Here is a 17,001-nt window from a genome sequence, read left to right as displayed (position 1 = left end):
CAGCAGACACATAGGAACACCATCACCTGCAAGTTTCCCTCCAAGCCACTCACCTTGGAAATGTATCATCGTTCCTTCACAGCCACTGGGTCAAAATCCTGGAATTCCCTCCCTAACGGCAGTGTGAGTCAACCCATGGCACATGGACTGCAGCGATTCAAGAAGGCAGCTCACCACCACCTTCTCAACAAGGGATGGGCAATAAATGCTGGCCAGCCAGTGACGTCCGTGTCCCACGAACGAATAAAAGAAGTGTCCCAAGGCTGGAATCAAACCCGAGTCCCTGGTGTTGTGAAGCAGCAGTGCTAACCACTGTGCCACCGTGCTGCCCAGATGTATAGAACCTGCAATGCTTCAGATACATTGGGTGCGGCTTTCCGGCTGTTCCTGCTGGCAGAAGTTTCCAATCCCACCGATGGCAACACTCCTGCTACAGGTTCAAGAGATGTACGGGTTGGGTTGATTGGCCACGCTAAATTGACACTAGTGTTAGGGGGGATTAACGGTGCAGTTGTTTGGGGTTACAGGAGTAGGGCCGACTGGGATTGTAGTCGGCACAGACTTGATGGGCCGAGTGGCCTCCTTCTGCACTGTAGGGATCCGATGAGGTCCTCCAAAGGCAGAGAATGCGGACAACGGGAAATGCTATTGGCAGGCTGCCAATGGCCACCACAAAGCACACTGGGGCAGGGGGAATCCCACCCATAGAAAATGGCAACCTGTCTTCTAAGAGGTTAAGCACGATTATGTCAGGAAGTCTTGGCTGAGGGAAGCAAGTCTGCAGTAAACAACTGAATATCTTCAAAGGATTTGAAAATGGGTAAGTCGTAGGGCCTTAACTGTGTCATGCATCATTGATGTAGGTTAAGGATAAAGGAGCACGGTTTTCAACAGTGGGAGCTGGAAGGGTGTATAAGCTAAATGGCAGTTCTCTTTGTATTGGTTAAGCTAATGATTGTATGTCAGTAAAGTCTGTTCGATACTCCATCGAGTGTCCCGTCTGCAGTCAAAATATCTTATGAACTGCGAGAGCTGATTACTAAAATTCCCAGCCGACCAGATAAATCAAAGTGTTGATAACACTCAGGAGGTCAGGCAGCATCTGTGGAGAAAGGAGCAAAAATTAACCTTTTGGCTCAATGACCTCTCGTCAGAACTGGGAAACAAAGAAGAGATAAAATAGCTTGTTAGCCAAGGAGAGAGATGGAGGGCTGGGATTTTCCGGTTCTGCTCGCTCCAAGGCCGGAAATACTCAACCGAGATCAACGGACCTTCGCATGGTCGCCCCCCCCCCGCCCCTTCTACGATCGTCATGGTGGGCAGGACGGAAAGATTCCACCCAGGGAAAGGTTGACACAGGTTATGACAGGTTTGTCAGTGCTTCTGCGTAGCCAAGTCTTCGAGAACTTCTATCATGGTATACGTCACGTCCGCCTGTCTTGCTATCTTCACGTGTCTGCTGTAGGCCATCTGTGAAAGCGAGCCACCCACTGTGTGTTTGCAGCAGCTCAATTTCCTCAGTAGCTCTCCCTGAGTACGGCTCAGACAAGTCCATTGAGTTTTGGCAAGACCGGGCGACCCCCCCCCCATGAGGCTGCAGGAAAATCCCTCCCTGCGGCATTCCCGACTAGCTAGGGGGCTGAGAGTAAGTGAGGTGCCAGCTCTTCACCACGTTGCTCTGGCCACATTGCCTTCCTTGGCATCATAATCGTGCCCTCAGGTGCATGTCATCCACCTGACTGGGCTCCATCTTCTGAACCATTCTCCGACAAGCTTGTAGGGATCCTCCTGCCTCTTCAGCCATTCCCAGTCTTTCTTTCTTAACGTTAAAAATTTATTTATTAGTCTCACAAGTAAGCTTACCTTAACACTGCAATGAAGTTACTGTGGAAATCCCCTAGTCGCTATACTGTGGTGCCTGTTCGGGTACACTGAGGGAGAATTTAGCACGGCCAATGCACCCTAACCAGCACATCTTCCAGAGTGTGGGAGGAAACTGAAACACAGGGACGAAACCCACGCAGACACGGAGAGAATGTGCAGACTCTGCACAGACCATGACCCAAGCAGGGAACCGAACCCGAGTCCCTGGCGCCGTGAGGCAGCTGTGCTAACCACTGTGCCACCCTTGGAACTTTAAACACTGCTACACACATTAAACAAATCGATGTCTTGAGGGGTGCCTGTCCCCGCACCACAGCACTGGTAGGCTCCTCAATTAGCTTCGCATGGCTGCCAAGCTGAGATGCCAGGTTCACTCAGCCAGCTACTGTGGAGCCACGGGTCAGAGGTGGCGAGGTATGGGACCCAGGTCTCCCCTGGTCACACTCTTTCAGATGTGGATGTGCAGTTGACCAGGTGTCCAGGTGTACTGGACCTCACAAATATCTCCCCTGTGCCCTTATTACACACAATCACATTGAATTTACTGCACAGAAATGGGCAGTTTAGTGTAGCGGGTCCATGTTGGTGTTTATGTTTCACATGAACCTTTCTCCACCTTGCTGTATCTCAGTCTCCGAACTTTAGCCTCTATTCCTTCTTCCCTCATGCCCCTATCTAGAACCCAGACTATTCTCTTCAATGACCTCGCTTGTTCCTTCTTCCTTCACTGGCACATCCACTGTCTCCTCCTTATCTGCTTAATGCTTATCATCGAATCACAGAATCCCTACAGTGCAGAAGGAGGCCATTCGGCCCATCGAGTCTGCACCGACTGCAATCCCATAGCCCCATGCATTTATCCTAGCTAGTCCCCCTGACGCTAAGGGGCAATTTAAAGTTTATTTATTAGTGTCACAAGTGGGCTTACATTAATACTGCAATGGAGTTACTGTGAAAATCCTCTAGTCGCCACACTCCAGCGCCTGTTCGGGTACACTGAGGGAGAATTTAGCACGGCAAATGAACCTAACCAGCACGTCTTTCTCACTGTGGGAGGAATCCGGAGAACACAGAGGAAACCCAAGCAGACATGGGGAGAATGTGCAGTTTCTGCACAGACAGTGACCCAAGACGGGTTTTGAACCCGGGTCTCTGGCACTCTAAGGCAGCAGTGCTAACCACTATGTCACTGTGCCACCCATGAGCGTGGCCAATCCACCAAACCCGCACATCTTTGAACTGTGGGAGAAAACCGGCATGCCCAAAGGAAACCCATGCAGACACGAGGAGAACGTGCGGACTCCTCACAGATAGTGACCCAAGCCAGGAATTGAACCCGAGTCCCTGGCACTGTGAGGCAGCAGGGCTAACCACTGTGCCACCATGCTGCTCACTGTCTCATTGAGAGCTAAGTCTTTTGATATTGTCCTGAGCAATGCACCGCCGCTCTTGTTTGTAACAGATGGAGGGAATGACTCAAAGTCTTGGCTTCTTTGACAGCGTTTGAAGCAGTCACTGTTTCTTGGGGAAATGCCTACAAAACTGGAGGAGGAACATATGTTAGGAAGCTGGGTGCAGGAAGCCCCTTTGAGCACAATTTAACATGGCAACATGCTGTGTGTCAATGTGCTGTGGTGCAATAAATGCCTGTGTGGCTCAGTAAATGAGTGGGACGTGGTGAGCAGAATGAATCATAGGAAAAGAATGGCACCATCCCTGAACTTGGATAAGTTTCTGGAGTTACCGACACCCCTGATTTTCTCCATTCCCTGTTTTACAATGTATTCGGAAACATTTCGAAGAAGTCATGTTGGACAAGAAACATTATCCCTGTGTCGCCATCCACTGATTTTGCCGGGCTTGCTGAGATTTTCCAGCCTTTCTAACAGAAGCAGGCTCTTTGGTCCTCCCAGTCTGTACTGCCCCACACAGGCCTCCTCCAATCTCACGCATTCAGTTCTGTCCTGCTCTTGTTCTATTTTGTTTCATCCCATTGCCATTTAGTTTATTCCATTCCTGTGCCAGTGGCACAGTGGTTAGCACTGCTACCTTGTTGTGCCAGGGACCCGGGTTCGATTCCAGGCTTGGGTCACTGTCTGTATGGAGTTTGCGTATTCTCCTCGTGTCTGCGTGGGTTTCCTCCTGGTGCTCTGGTTTCCTCCCATAGTACAAAGATGTGCGAGTTAGGTGGATTGACCATGCTAAATTGCCCCTTATGGCAAGGGGACTAGCAAGGCAAATACAAGGGCTACAGGAATAGGAAACAGGTCGGGTTGTTGTCAGTGCAGGATCAATGGGCCAAATGGCCTCCTTCTGCACTGTAGGGATTCTACGATTCTATGCTATTCTATTCTATTTCCTTTTATTCTGTTCTGTTCCATTCAAGCACTGTCAGAGAGCGTGGTGGAGTCAAATATAATCAGGGCTTTGAGAAACTGAAGAAGAGAATTTGCAGAGCCGTGGGGAAGTGGGTCTAGAGGAGTTGCCCTTGCAGAGAGCTGGCATGTGCACAATAGGCTGAATGGCCTCCTTTCCTGCTGTAATCATCCCATCCATTGTTCTAGCTTTCTATTTGAATGCACAGTAAGGAGTCTCACAACACCAGGTTAAAGTCCAACAGGTTTATTTGGTAGCAAGAGCTTTCAAACCATTGCTCATTCATCAGGTGAGTTGAAGGAGCAGTGCTCTGAAAGCTCGTGCTACCAAATAAACCTGTTGGACTTTAACCTGGCTTTGTGAGACTACTTACAGTGCCCACCCCAGTCCAATGCCGGCATCTCCACATCATATTTGAGTGCACCTATACTCTTTGCTTCAATCACTCCCTGTGGTCGTGAGTTCCACATTCTCACCGCGCCCTGTGTGAAGAAGTTTCTTCAGAATTCCTGATTGGATTAATTAGCGATTATCTTACCATAGAATCCCTACAGAAGGAGGCCATTCGGCCCATCGACTCTGCATTGACCACAATTCCACCCAGGCCCTATTCCCGTAACCCCTCGTATTTACCCTAGCTAATCCCTCCACCAGCAGTGTCAATTTAATATGGCCAATCAACCTAAATCCATACGTCTTTGGACTGTGGGAGGAAACTGGAGTACCTGGAGGAAACCCACGCAGACATGGGGAGAATGTGCAAACTCCACACAGATATTTGATTCAATTTGATTTGATTTGATGTATTATTGTCACGTATTAGTATACAGTGAAACGTATTGTTTCTCGCACATTATACAGACAAAGCATACCGTTCATAGAGAAGGAAAGGAAAGTGCAGAATGTAGTGTTATAGTCATAGCTATAGTGTAGAGAAAGATCAACTTAGTACGATGTAGGTTCATTCAAAAGTCTGATAGCAGCATATTCTTGAGTTGGTTGGTACGTGACATCAAACTTTTGTATCTTTTTCCCGACAGAAGAAGGCGGAAGAGAGTATAGAGAGTTTGTCTGCAATGTGTGGGTTCCTTAATTATGCTGGCTGCTTTCCCAAGATAGTGGGAAGTGTAGACCGAATCAATGGATGGGAGGCTGGTTTGAGTGATGGATTGGGCTACATTCACAATTTTTTGTAGTTCCTTACGGTCTTGGGCAGAGCAGGAGCCCATACCAAGCTGTTACGAACAGAAAGAATGCTTTCTATGGTGCATCCGTAAAAGTTGGTGAGAGTCTTAGCTGACATGCCAAATTTCCTTAGTCTTCTGAGAAAGTAGAGGCTTTCTTAACTATAGTGTCAGCACTGGGGGGGGAGTGGGTGGGGAGGTGCAGTGGGAGAGTGGGGGGGTGGGAGTGGGAAACCACGACTGATTGTTGGTGATCTGGACACCTAAAAACTTGAAGTTCTCGACCCTTTCTACTTCGTCCCCACTGATGTAGACAGGGACGTTTTCCCCACTACGCTTCCTGAAGCCGATGACAATCTCCTTCATTTCGTTAACATTGAGGGAGAGGATATTGTCACTGTACCAGTTCACCAGATTCTCTATCTCCTGGATAGTGAAGCGAGGCTGGAATTGAACCCGAGTCCCTGGCGCAGTGAGACAGCAGTGCTAACCACTGTGCCACCCATTATTAAATGTGGCAAATTGCAAAAAGCAATTGTTAGGCAGGTGCATTGAGTTCTGAACAAGAGTCGCTCCATTCTGCTGATCTGTGAAGGGATGGAAATTGCAGTTTTATTAGTCTTCTTTTGAGCTCAGGCTGCCAAATCCTGTGAAGTAAGTGCGGAGATGCTCAGTGTTTGTGATATGCATGAGCTATCAACAGTTCTCAGGTGCTGTCTGTGCATCAGTTTTTACTGGCAAAATTCCGCACTGTGATTCACCAGTGAAAAGTTTTAAGTGCTTTGAATTTAAGACTAACAAGGAAATGGCAGGAGGATCATGTGTCATGGCTTGATGGGTGTAGTGCCACCATTTTTTTGCAGTTATGATGGATTATTTAATCCCCCCATCAATCACGCCTGGATTTATGACATGGAACACCGCCGTAATGACTAGGATTGATTTTATGCACCTACTTTACATTACACAGCTATCCCTCCTGTGTCTTGTTGAAGGTAACAGGAGTAAGATTGTAATCATGGGGGACTTCCATCTGCAGAAACCTAGTTAGCACAAATACTATGGAGAACAAATTCCTGCAATGTATAATTTTTTAGAAGAGTAGGTGAAGGAATTAACTAGAAAATAGATCTAGTATCAAGCAATATGAGAAAGAGATAATTAATAATCTCATTGTAAAGGGGGCTCTAGGGAAGAGTGATCATAGCATGATGGAATTATAGATTACATTTGAAAGTGATATAGTTCAATTCCAAACTTGGGTCTCAAATATAAACAAAGAAAACTACGAGGGCAGGAGAGACAAATTGATCGTGGTATATTGGGAAATTACACTGAAAGATATGAAGTTAGACAGGCAATGGCTAGCATTTAAAGACTGAATATAAGGTTTAATGGGGAATAAGGAAATGGCAGAGAAAAACTTTGGGGTTGATCTCACCAAATAAATTCTAAGTCCAGGTTGGTTTGGAAAACAGGAAAGTTTCTCACCCAGTTTTTGGGTGAGTTCCAACCCAGTATTGTATCCACTCAGCGCAAGAAAAAGTGGGCTAACCCATTCCTCACCTGTAGGGGAAAGGACAAGGCTTAAATTGCCTGCTGTGGCAGCAGAGGGCACCATTGCGCATGTGCAGACCTCTGTGGCAATAACATTCTGGGCTTATTACTTCCATATAAATGAGATTTAAGTTCGATTTTTTAAAAAATCAAAGTTGTTTGGAAATATTTTACCCTCGGAAACCTCTTTCAGTCTTACAGCACAAAAAAGAGGCCCTTCAGCCCATCACGTCTATGCCAGCTGTGAAAAACCTACTTTATTCGAATCATCTCTCCTAAATTTGTCCGCTGGGCTCCTACTTGAATTTGTCATCACCTCCATCAGAGAAAAGCATGATGCAGATTTAGCACCTACACACATTGGGCTACCAAGGGGAAATTTAGCATGGCAAGTCCACCTAATGTATACACCTAATCTTTGGAGTGTGGGAGGAAACTGGAGCACCCGGAGGGAATCCACGCAGGCACGGGGAGACTCCACACAGACAGTGACCTGAGGCCGGAATCAAACCCGAGTCCCTGACGCTGTGAGGCAGCAGTGCTAACCGCTGCACCACCCATATTTCTATTGTGTGGCAGGGTGAGGAAGCAGGCCAGAGTCTACCTCAGTGCGAAAGTGGTTGGAACCCCCACCCCACTGTTGGCATTGTTCTGAGCGACTCGCTTGCTGTCTAGATAACTGCATCTCTGCCAACTGTGTAAAGTTAATTAAAATATCTCATTCCATTTTTAAGAGGTGATGTCTGATTAGGACATTTCAGTTTGTTAATGCAACAGCCAGTCAGCCTTGGAATGAAAAATTATATGACTGCTTTTCACATTTGCAGCTCCATCATTTATCAACGGTGTCTTGGCTGCCTGTGTTATGTCAGTAAATGGTACATGTACTGTGGGAAGTAACCTTTATTAAAGGTCCCTGTGGAACCCCTATTGTGCTGCAGAAACAGAAGCTCTTCCACACATGCAAATGAAATAATGTGCCAATACAGCCCCTCTGGGGACCGAGTCAAAACGCATCATTAGTCTGAGACAGGCAGATTGTGAGTGTTTGCTTTTTCAGCGAGCTAGCACAGACACGATGGGGTGAAGGATCTCCTCCTGTGTGGCAACCATTCCGTGACCCGCTGTCACGTTTGGAGCGGAATTGTGTTGTCCACGTTTGCTTTTTAATTCATTCTCAAATGAATTGTACCGGTTCAGTGGGATATTTTCCACCGAACCTCCTCACCTGCTAAACAAGACCGAGACATTCGTAGGTTTTTGTGAGTAATAACATGGTATGTCTCCCGCTGTTCTTCAATATTTTTCTCCTGCTTCATTATCACTTCATATCTTTTACAACTTGCTGTATCGCCTCCCTCCTCTGTCTCCCACCCAAAGCCACTTAAAGTTTATTTATTAATCATGAGTAGGCTTTCATTAATACTGCAATGGAGTTACTGTGAAAATCCCCCAGTCGCCACACTCTGGCGCCTGTTTGGGAGCATTTAGCATGGCCGATGCACCTAACCAGTCTTTCGGACTGTGGGAGGAAACCCATGCAGACACGGGGAGAACATGCAGACTCCAGACAGACAGTGACCCAAGCTGGAAATCAAACCCAGATCTCTCACAGGCACTGTGAAGCAGCAGTGCTAACCACTGTGCCGCCCGATTGAGAACAAAAAGATCATCTTAGTGCATTAAAAGCCCAACTCACAAACGCGTGGGGTGGGGGGAGGGTGCAGAAAAGGCAAAGACCTATGTGGTCATTAAAAAAACCTGTCATAATTCCTCATGGTGCAGTCTACACTCGCTGTCAACTCCATCCCCTATCCTCCCCTCCTGGGCAAGGCAGTAAAATAAATACCAGACCCCAACTGAGGAAAACACACAGAAAGCTTCCTCCCTGACTCCCAAAAGCAAACAAACAAGCTGCAGGAGGCTGCGGTGCATTAGATCCCCGAAAATCTGACCTTCCTTCTGTGGGGAGGTGATGGCCGAGTGGAATTATTGCTAGGCTATTTACCCAGAAACTCAGGTAATGTTCTGGGGTCTCAGGTTCGAATTTGAATTAAAAAATATTAGAATTAAGAAGTTACGGATGACCATGAAAACCATATCAGAAAAGCCCATCTGGTTCACTATTTGATTTGATTTATTATTGTCACGTGTCATAGCATACAGTGAAAAGCATTGACTCTTGCGCTCTATACAGACAAAGCATACCATTCATAGAGAAGGAAAGGAGAGAGTGCAGAATGTAGTGCTACTGTCATATCTCGGGTGCAGAGAAAGATCAACTTATTGCAAGGTAGGTCCATTCAAAAGTCTGACAGCAGCAGGGAAGAAGCTGTTCTTGAGTCGGTTGGTACGGGACCTCAGACTTTTATATCTTTTTACCCGAAAGAAGAAGGTGGAAGAGAGAATGTCTGGGGTGCGTGGGGTCCCTAATTATGCTGGCAGCCTTTCCGAGGCAGCGGGAAGTGTAGACAGAGTCAGTGGATGGGAGGATGGTTTGCTTGGTGGATTGGGCGACTTTCATGACCTTTTGTAGTTTCTTGCGCCCTTGGGCAGAGCAGGAGCCCATACCAAGCTATGATACGACCAGAAAGAATGCTTTCTATACCGCATCTGTAAAAGCTGAGAATTGTGGCTGACATGCCAAATTTCCTAATGTCCTTGAGGGAAGGAAACCTGTTGTCCTTACTTGGTCTGGTTTACATGTGACTCCAGAACTACAGCAACTCTCAACTGCCCTCTGAAATGGCCTAGAAAGACAGTCAGTTGTATCAAATCCAAAGGCAACTGGGGATAAGTGCTGGCCAGCCAACGGCGTCCATGTCCCACGAATGAATAAAAAAAAAGGAAATGACACATGCTTCCACTTTTGGGAACTCTTCTCACTCTTGCACATCCCATTGGAATGTCACCAGGGAATTTATGCTCACAAATGCTGGCAACCTCCAGCAGAAGTCAGTTACCCTTTCCCAAAACGGAAGTTCTTTCTCATCCCAACCCAACTCTTTGGGCAGGATTTTCCGCGCCCGCCTGTGGCGTGTTTTGTGGGAGACAAAAGGCCGGAGGCAGCCTGCCATTGGCTGGCAGTGGGATCTCCTGATCCCGCTGCTGTTAGAAGTCTCACAACACCAGGTTAGAGTCCAATCGGTTTATCTGATAGTAATCTCACTGGTCGGACTCTAACCTGGTGTTGTGAGACTTCTTAGTGTGTTTACCCCAGTCCAACGCTGGCATCTCTACATCATGATTACCCGCTGCTGTTGACAGGGATTCCTTCTGCTGCTGGAAAATCTGCATCAGGGGCTCACAGTTGGCAGGACTGGAAGATCCCGTTGGTGAGAATGGCTGGACAACTTAAACCTTTGCCTTTGTGACTTGAGCTAATGCCTCCTCACTCTCTGCTCACTCTCTCCATCAAATATTCAAACACTGTGGATAAAGTAACCACATTACTTTAAGGCTCTCAACAATTTCTACTCAACATCCATGCTCTTCCAAAAACAAAGCTAACCCCCCGATGCTATGGGGCAATTTACCATTGCCGATCCACCTAACTGGCTTGCCTGTGGATACTAAGGACCCGATTTTACCATTTTCATTCTCAGTGCCGATTCTGAGTGTAGTACAGATCCGATTCAGAAATCCGCTGTCAGGCGGCCCCCGCCCCCCCATATGCTGTCAGCCATCTCCAGTCTGATCCGCACTTAGCACTGCCGGAATGATCAGAGCTCTGAACTGCGCACGCACAGTTAGAAAAAATTTGAAAAAGCGCGCCCACGTCAGATCGCTCCCAAGTCACAGAAAGCAGAGAAAGCGGCCCGGGAGCGAAAAGTAAAAGCAACGGTGTATCTCGGGGATGAGAGGGGGGGAAGGGAGGCAGGTAAGATGTATCTCGGGGTGGGGGGGGCGGGCAGATGGATCTCTGGTGGGTCCGCTGGTCCTCTGCAGGTAACTAATAGCGGGGAAGGGAGCGGAGGCAGTGTGGGGTGATCGTTCTGGGTAGTGGGGGTGTGGATAAGGGGGACAGTAATGTGTGTGGGTAAGGGGGGGGGTGGGGAGGATAATAGACACACACACACATCACTAACCCCCTTATCGACCCCCCCCCACTTCTCAGACCGATTGCACCCCCCGCAATCACAGGACTCGGGTGCAGATCACGAATGGCAGCTTAGCATCCAATCCACCTAACCCTTACATCGTTGGACAAAAAGTGGTAATTTACCATGGCCAATCCACGTAACCCCAACATCTTTGGACACTAACGGGTAATTTGCCATGACCAATCCACCTAGCCTGCACATCTTTGGACTGTGGAAGGAAACTGGAGCACCTGGGGAAAACCCACACAGACACAGGGAGAACATACAATCTCCACACAGACAGCGACCCGAACTGGGAATCGAACCCAGGTCCCTGGCACTGTGGGGCAGCAGTGCTAACCACTGTGCCACCTTCAATACTCAAGTTTATTTTTTGAGGAATAATGAGTGAGGTTGCAAACTTATTTACTTCCCCTTTTCAACATCATTAATATTTTGGTTGAATTGTCACTGAGTACCTTTGACTTGTAATCACTTATAAAGTACAGATCATTGCGACAATCATTGTAGTGGTCTTTTTTATTCATATTTGGGCAATTTGGAAAATTATGAAATCAGTTGGCTGACCCATTTGAATCAGAATCAATTGAAAATGATTGTATTTTCTGCACTTTTAATTGGATTGTTAGGCTTTGATTTAATTTCCTAAAAAAAAATTAAAATGCAACTTATTATGCATTTACTGCTTTAACTTAGCAGTGGTTTACTTAGACGGCTTTGCAGTTAACAGATTTATGTGATGGCTTGTGTAGATTTAGTATCTTTATTACCTTTTAAGGGATTATCTTTGTCTCCCCTCTGGTCTGCGTTCCATCTACAGCACCTCGACATTGTGAACCTTAATGCCTCTATGAGTCTGCTGTGCATTTTTGACATGGTTTGTGTATTTTTTTTAAAACTGCAACTTTGACTTTTGGTGGCCGCAGCAGAGGGTATTATCAAAAGATACGATAAGCCCCAAGGACCACAAGACGCTCCTCCTTTCTCTGAGAATCAATGTTTTTTTTTGGGTTGGTGGCTGCAGTCAGATTATCAAACGCCTGACAGCTTACTTGTAAGTCATCTGATAAAAAACGGCTTGGATTTCTGCCATCTCTTTGCCAGTTGGTACAGAGGTTTTTTTTTTAAGAGGCAGAAACATTAATCCTAGTTGTTAACTTTCTTTCTTTCTCCGAAGAACTGGTAAAACCTAAGCTTGGGATAAATGAGGCAAAAGTCACCCAAGTCCAGTTCAGTTATGATCGATAACAAGCCACTTGAGAGAGGAGCTTTGACAGTCTCCATCCATTGCGGGAATTCTTTTTATATATGCGTTCGTGGGACATGGGCGTCGCTGGCTGGCCGGCATTTATTGCCCATCCCGAGTTGCCCTTGGAGGGCAGTTGAGAGTCAACCGCACGGGTCTGTACTCATTGGAGTTTAGAAGGATGAGGGGGGATCTTATTGAAGCTTACAGGATACTGCAAGGCCTGGATAGAGTGGACGTGGAGAGGATGTTTCCACTAGTAGGAAAAACTAGAATCAGAGGGCACAACCTCAGGCTAAAGGGACGATCCTTTAAAACAGAGATGAGGAGGAATTTCTTCAGCCAAAGAGTGGGGAATCTGTGGAACTCTTTGCCACAGAAGGCTGTGGAGGCCGGGTCATTGAGTGTCTTTAAGGCAGAGACAGTTAGGTTCTTGATTAATAAGGGGATTGGGGTTATGGGGAAAAGGCAGGAGAATGGGGATGAGAAAAATATCAGCCATGATTGAATGGTGGAGCAGACTCGAAGGGCCGAGTGGCCTAATTCTGCTCCTGTGTCCTATGCTGTGGCTTGGGTAGGCCAGACCAGGTAAGGACAGCAGATTTCCTTCCCTGAAGGACATTAGTGAATCAGATGGGTTTTTCCCAGTGGTTTTATGGTCGTCAGTCAATTCTTAATTCCAAATTTTTTTATTGGATTCAAATTTCATCATCGGCCATGGCAGGATTCGAACCCGGGTCCCCAGAACATTCGCTGAGTTTATGGATTAATAGTCTAACGATAATACCACTAAGCCATCGCCTGCCCATATCTTCAACTCAGTGATGGATTTAACAGGTTTCGCTTTGATAGGATTGGGATTGAGAGCTCAGGGACTTTAAGTCCCGGGGAGGGGGAGGGGGGATCTCGCTGTAATGTTAGGATTTGAATTAGATGCACATACATTGGAAGCAAAGTAGCAGGACCAGGTTTACACCATAACCTGAGAACATTCGGTGGAACCCTCTCCCATCGCCGCCCCCCCCGCCCCCCCAATGGCGTGTTTGCTGGTGAGCGGGTCTGGTAAATTCAAAGAGAGACCAAAAGTCGGAAAGCCGTCAGTGTAAAATCAGCTTGCCATTCTCCCATTGCACATTAACAGCAGGATCCCTCTTCCAGCTGGCCTTAGCAAGCCCTTAGCTTTTAGGAGCATATTGAAGGGAAGAGAGACAGAGGAAGAGGGAAATTCCAGAGGTTAGGATCCAGGCAGCTGGAAGCACAACAGCTGGCAATGGAGCAATTGAACTGGGCCTGCACAAGTGGGCAAAGGAGAATCCCACAAAATTCTGTGTCAGCTTATCAGAGATAATAACCGGAATTCTGTGATCTTCAAGGGTAGGGGAGTCTAAAACTAAGGGGCATCGGTTTAAGATGAGAGGGGCGAGATACAGAAGTGTCCAGAGGGGCAATTGTTTCACACAGAGGGTGGTGAGTGTCTAAAATAAGCTGCCTGAGGTAGTAGTAGACGTGGGTACAATTTTGTCTTTTAGAAAGCATCTAGACAGTTACATGGGTAAGATGGGTATAGAGGGATATGGGCCAAACGCAGGCAATTGGGACTAGCTTAGTGATTAAGAAAAAAAGGGGTAGCGTGGACAAGTTGGGCCGAAGGGCCTGTTTCCATGCTGTAAGCCTCTATGACTCTATCTTCCACACCCCACTGCCAGTGGGAATGGAGAGTTTGGTGTTCAGCCAAATTTCCGTTCACAGCAACGGAACCGGAAAATCCCGGCTGCCGGTGAGGTCAGAGAATCCAATCCGCTGGCTGGAATGTTATGGCCGTTCAGACCGACGGGATTTTCCTACCCCACTGCAGGGGACAGAGATTTGGCTAGGCACCAAATTCTCCAATCTCACAGCAGCGGGAGCGTGGAGTGAACGGTCGCTAAGATTGCGCTCCCTGTCTCCCTCCATCCTCTGCCATGCACTAACCCAAAATGAGCTGACCCATTCGCGGAGACTCTACCACCTCGCCCGTCACGGAATCGGAGCGGGTGAGGAGCGGACAACGGAAATGTCCACTGATCCTGGGCGGGCATTTCCAATCTCACTCTAACGAGGGGCGAATAATCCTGTCCAATGCTCCTGCTGTCGGAGTGAAAGAACCTTGTAGGAATGTTCTCTGAAACACAGTGAGGTTGATGCAGTATTTTAACTATCCCTTCTGGAAACTGCTGAGTGAATCTCAGCTCAAGATTCCTCCACTTCCGCAACTGCCTCAGAAAGAACTCCCTTTGAGAGGCAGCCGACTGAGGCAATCTTTGAATTGGATTTAGCCTGCTTATTGAAATTCACACATTGTAAAATATAGAAATCTCCTTATTTTGACTCAGATTGATTTTATATTTGTAATGCTTGCTATACGCATCAATCACTCTTACAGACTATCCCTTAATCTACTCGAATAAATTTTTAACAAGGTTTCTAAGCAAGGGCTCCAATGTCTCAAAGCAAATTCCAGCTTCCAAGGATTTACACTGTATTTTCATTTATTCATTTAGAAGGTATCTGATTAAAGATTAGTGGGGGCTTTACTGTGTAAAAACGATTCAAGATTTCAATTATTTACTTGAAGACAAAATTCTACGTCAAGCGTTTTGAATTATGTACCATAGTAACTCCAACTTGGAACATCATTTGTTTTAGTTGTTCTGATGCTTCCCTGAGCAGCATGTTAGATACGCTTACCAAAAGAATGACTGTCACAAATTTCCACAATTGTATTTCTCCTGTTCATTCCTCCTGGTAATAATCTCTCCCTCAATGTTAACAAAACAAAGGAAATTGTCTTCATCTTCAGGAAGCATAAAGGAGACCATGTCCCTGTCTACATCAACAGGGATGAAGCAGAAAGGGTCGAGGGCTTCAAGTTTTTAGGTGTCCAGATCACCAACAACCTGTCCTGGTCCCCCCCCATGCTGACACTATAGTTAAGAAAGCCCACCAACGCCTTTACTTTCTCAGAAGACTAAGGGAATTTGGCATGTCAGCTACAACTCTCATCAACTTTTACAGATGCACCATAGAAAGCATTCTTTCTGGTTGTATCACAGCTTGGTATGGCTCCTGCTCTGCCCAAGACCGCAAGGAACTACAAAAGGTCGTGAATGTAGCCCAGTCCATCACGCAAACCAGCCTCCCATCCATTGACTCTGTCTATACTTCCCGCTGCCTTGGCAAAGCAGCCAGCATCATTAAGGACCCCACACACCCTGGACATTCTCTCTTCCACCTTCTTCCATGGGGAAAAAGATACGAAAGTCTGAGGTCATGTACCAACGGACTCAAGAACAGCTTCTTCCCTGCTGCTGTCAGACTTTTGAATGGACCTACCTTGCATTAAATTGATCTTTCTCTACACCCTAGCCATGACTGTAACACTACATTCTGCACTCTCTTCTTTCCTTCTCTATGAACGCTATGTTTTGTCTGTATAGTGCGCAAGAAACAATACTTTTCATTGTATGTTAATACATGTAACAATAATAAGTCAAATCAAATCAATTTAAATTATCAGGGTGAATTGGGCACATTATGGTTTAGGTGGGTAAGCGTGATTTGTGCATACTTGGAGGGCATGTGTTCTCAAAACGGGTGGTTTGCGAGGTGCCTAGTTTTGTCTGACTATGCTTCTGGGAAGTGCGTGTTGTTATTAACAGCACCATCTTAATGTGGGCTGTTGCCGCTTTGAGATATTGAAACTCACGCTTACAAACTTTGTTAAGTATTGATTCCTGTAAACTAAAGGATAGTCTGTGAGAATGATGGACATGTTTGTGAAGTGCTGCAAACAAAAGAACTAATCTGAGTCAAAATAGGGATATTAATATCACAAAGGAAATGCCAATAGTGCTCAAAGTGTTTGACTCTTCATGGAATCCCACAATGCGGAAGGAGGCCATTCAGCCCATCGAGCCTGCACCAACCACAATCCCACCCAGGCCCTATCCCTATAACCCCATGCATTTACCTTAGTTAGGAAGGATTGGTGGCTGCCAGTTAGTATATAACGAACTGTAACGGTTTATTCATAAGCAGATAGATATACAGAGTACTTTCACAATGTTAACATTTCCAGCTTTAGGATCCACTCTGATTGCAAAACCACCCCCCCCATTCGTTCCCCATTGGGCAGTCGGGTCACAAGGGGCCAGCTACTACACAAACTCACAACGTCCCACCTCGTTGTTGAAGTATTCAAAAGACAAACAGATTTGTGAATGCAATGTAACAATGACTCTTGGGTACCCAAAATCACATGATAGTTACAGATTAGAAAAGAGGTGGAATGCATCTTCATTCATCTAACTAGAAAGATCCTGACATTTTCCCATTTCAGCTTTAGCTATTTCTTAGAAGATCTAAACTTTTTTATCTCTGCTACTTTTCTCAAAAGCCCATTTCCAGCGTTGCATCAATCATGAACAAATTTCCTGATATCGATATGAACATGATGTTTTGCTCATTTGAACTTGAACCACCTTGTCTCACTTCACCATTTAACTTCACACAACACTGAAGTTAACCTTTTCCAACCTCTCAAATAAATCCTGGATCAATAGTTATTCTTCAACCAACGTACTTATTAACTGCCTGTCCAGTCAATGTCACA

The 17,001-nt window shown here is 46.3% G+C and overlaps 1 protein-coding gene across 2 annotated transcripts in view; it reads left to right on the top strand.

Moving 5' to 3' along the window:
* macrod2 (mono-ADP ribosylhydrolase 2) overlaps window positions 1-17,001 on the top strand; it is an 855,710-nt gene that overhangs the window by 776,137 nt on the left and 62,572 nt on the right. The gene's annotated exons all lie outside the window — the stretch shown is intronic.

This window comes from Carcharhinus amblyrhynchos, chromosome 12 (genome assembly GCF_965287045.1).
Source record: "Carcharhinus amblyrhynchos chromosome 12, sCarAmb.v2.hapA, whole genome shotgun sequence".
Taxonomy (NCBI): domain Eukaryota; kingdom Metazoa; phylum Chordata; class Chondrichthyes; order Carcharhiniformes; family Carcharhinidae; genus Carcharhinus; species Carcharhinus amblyrhynchos.
The sequence above is the reverse complement of the archived record's forward strand: the minus strand, read 5'-3'. Positions and strand labels throughout refer to the sequence as shown.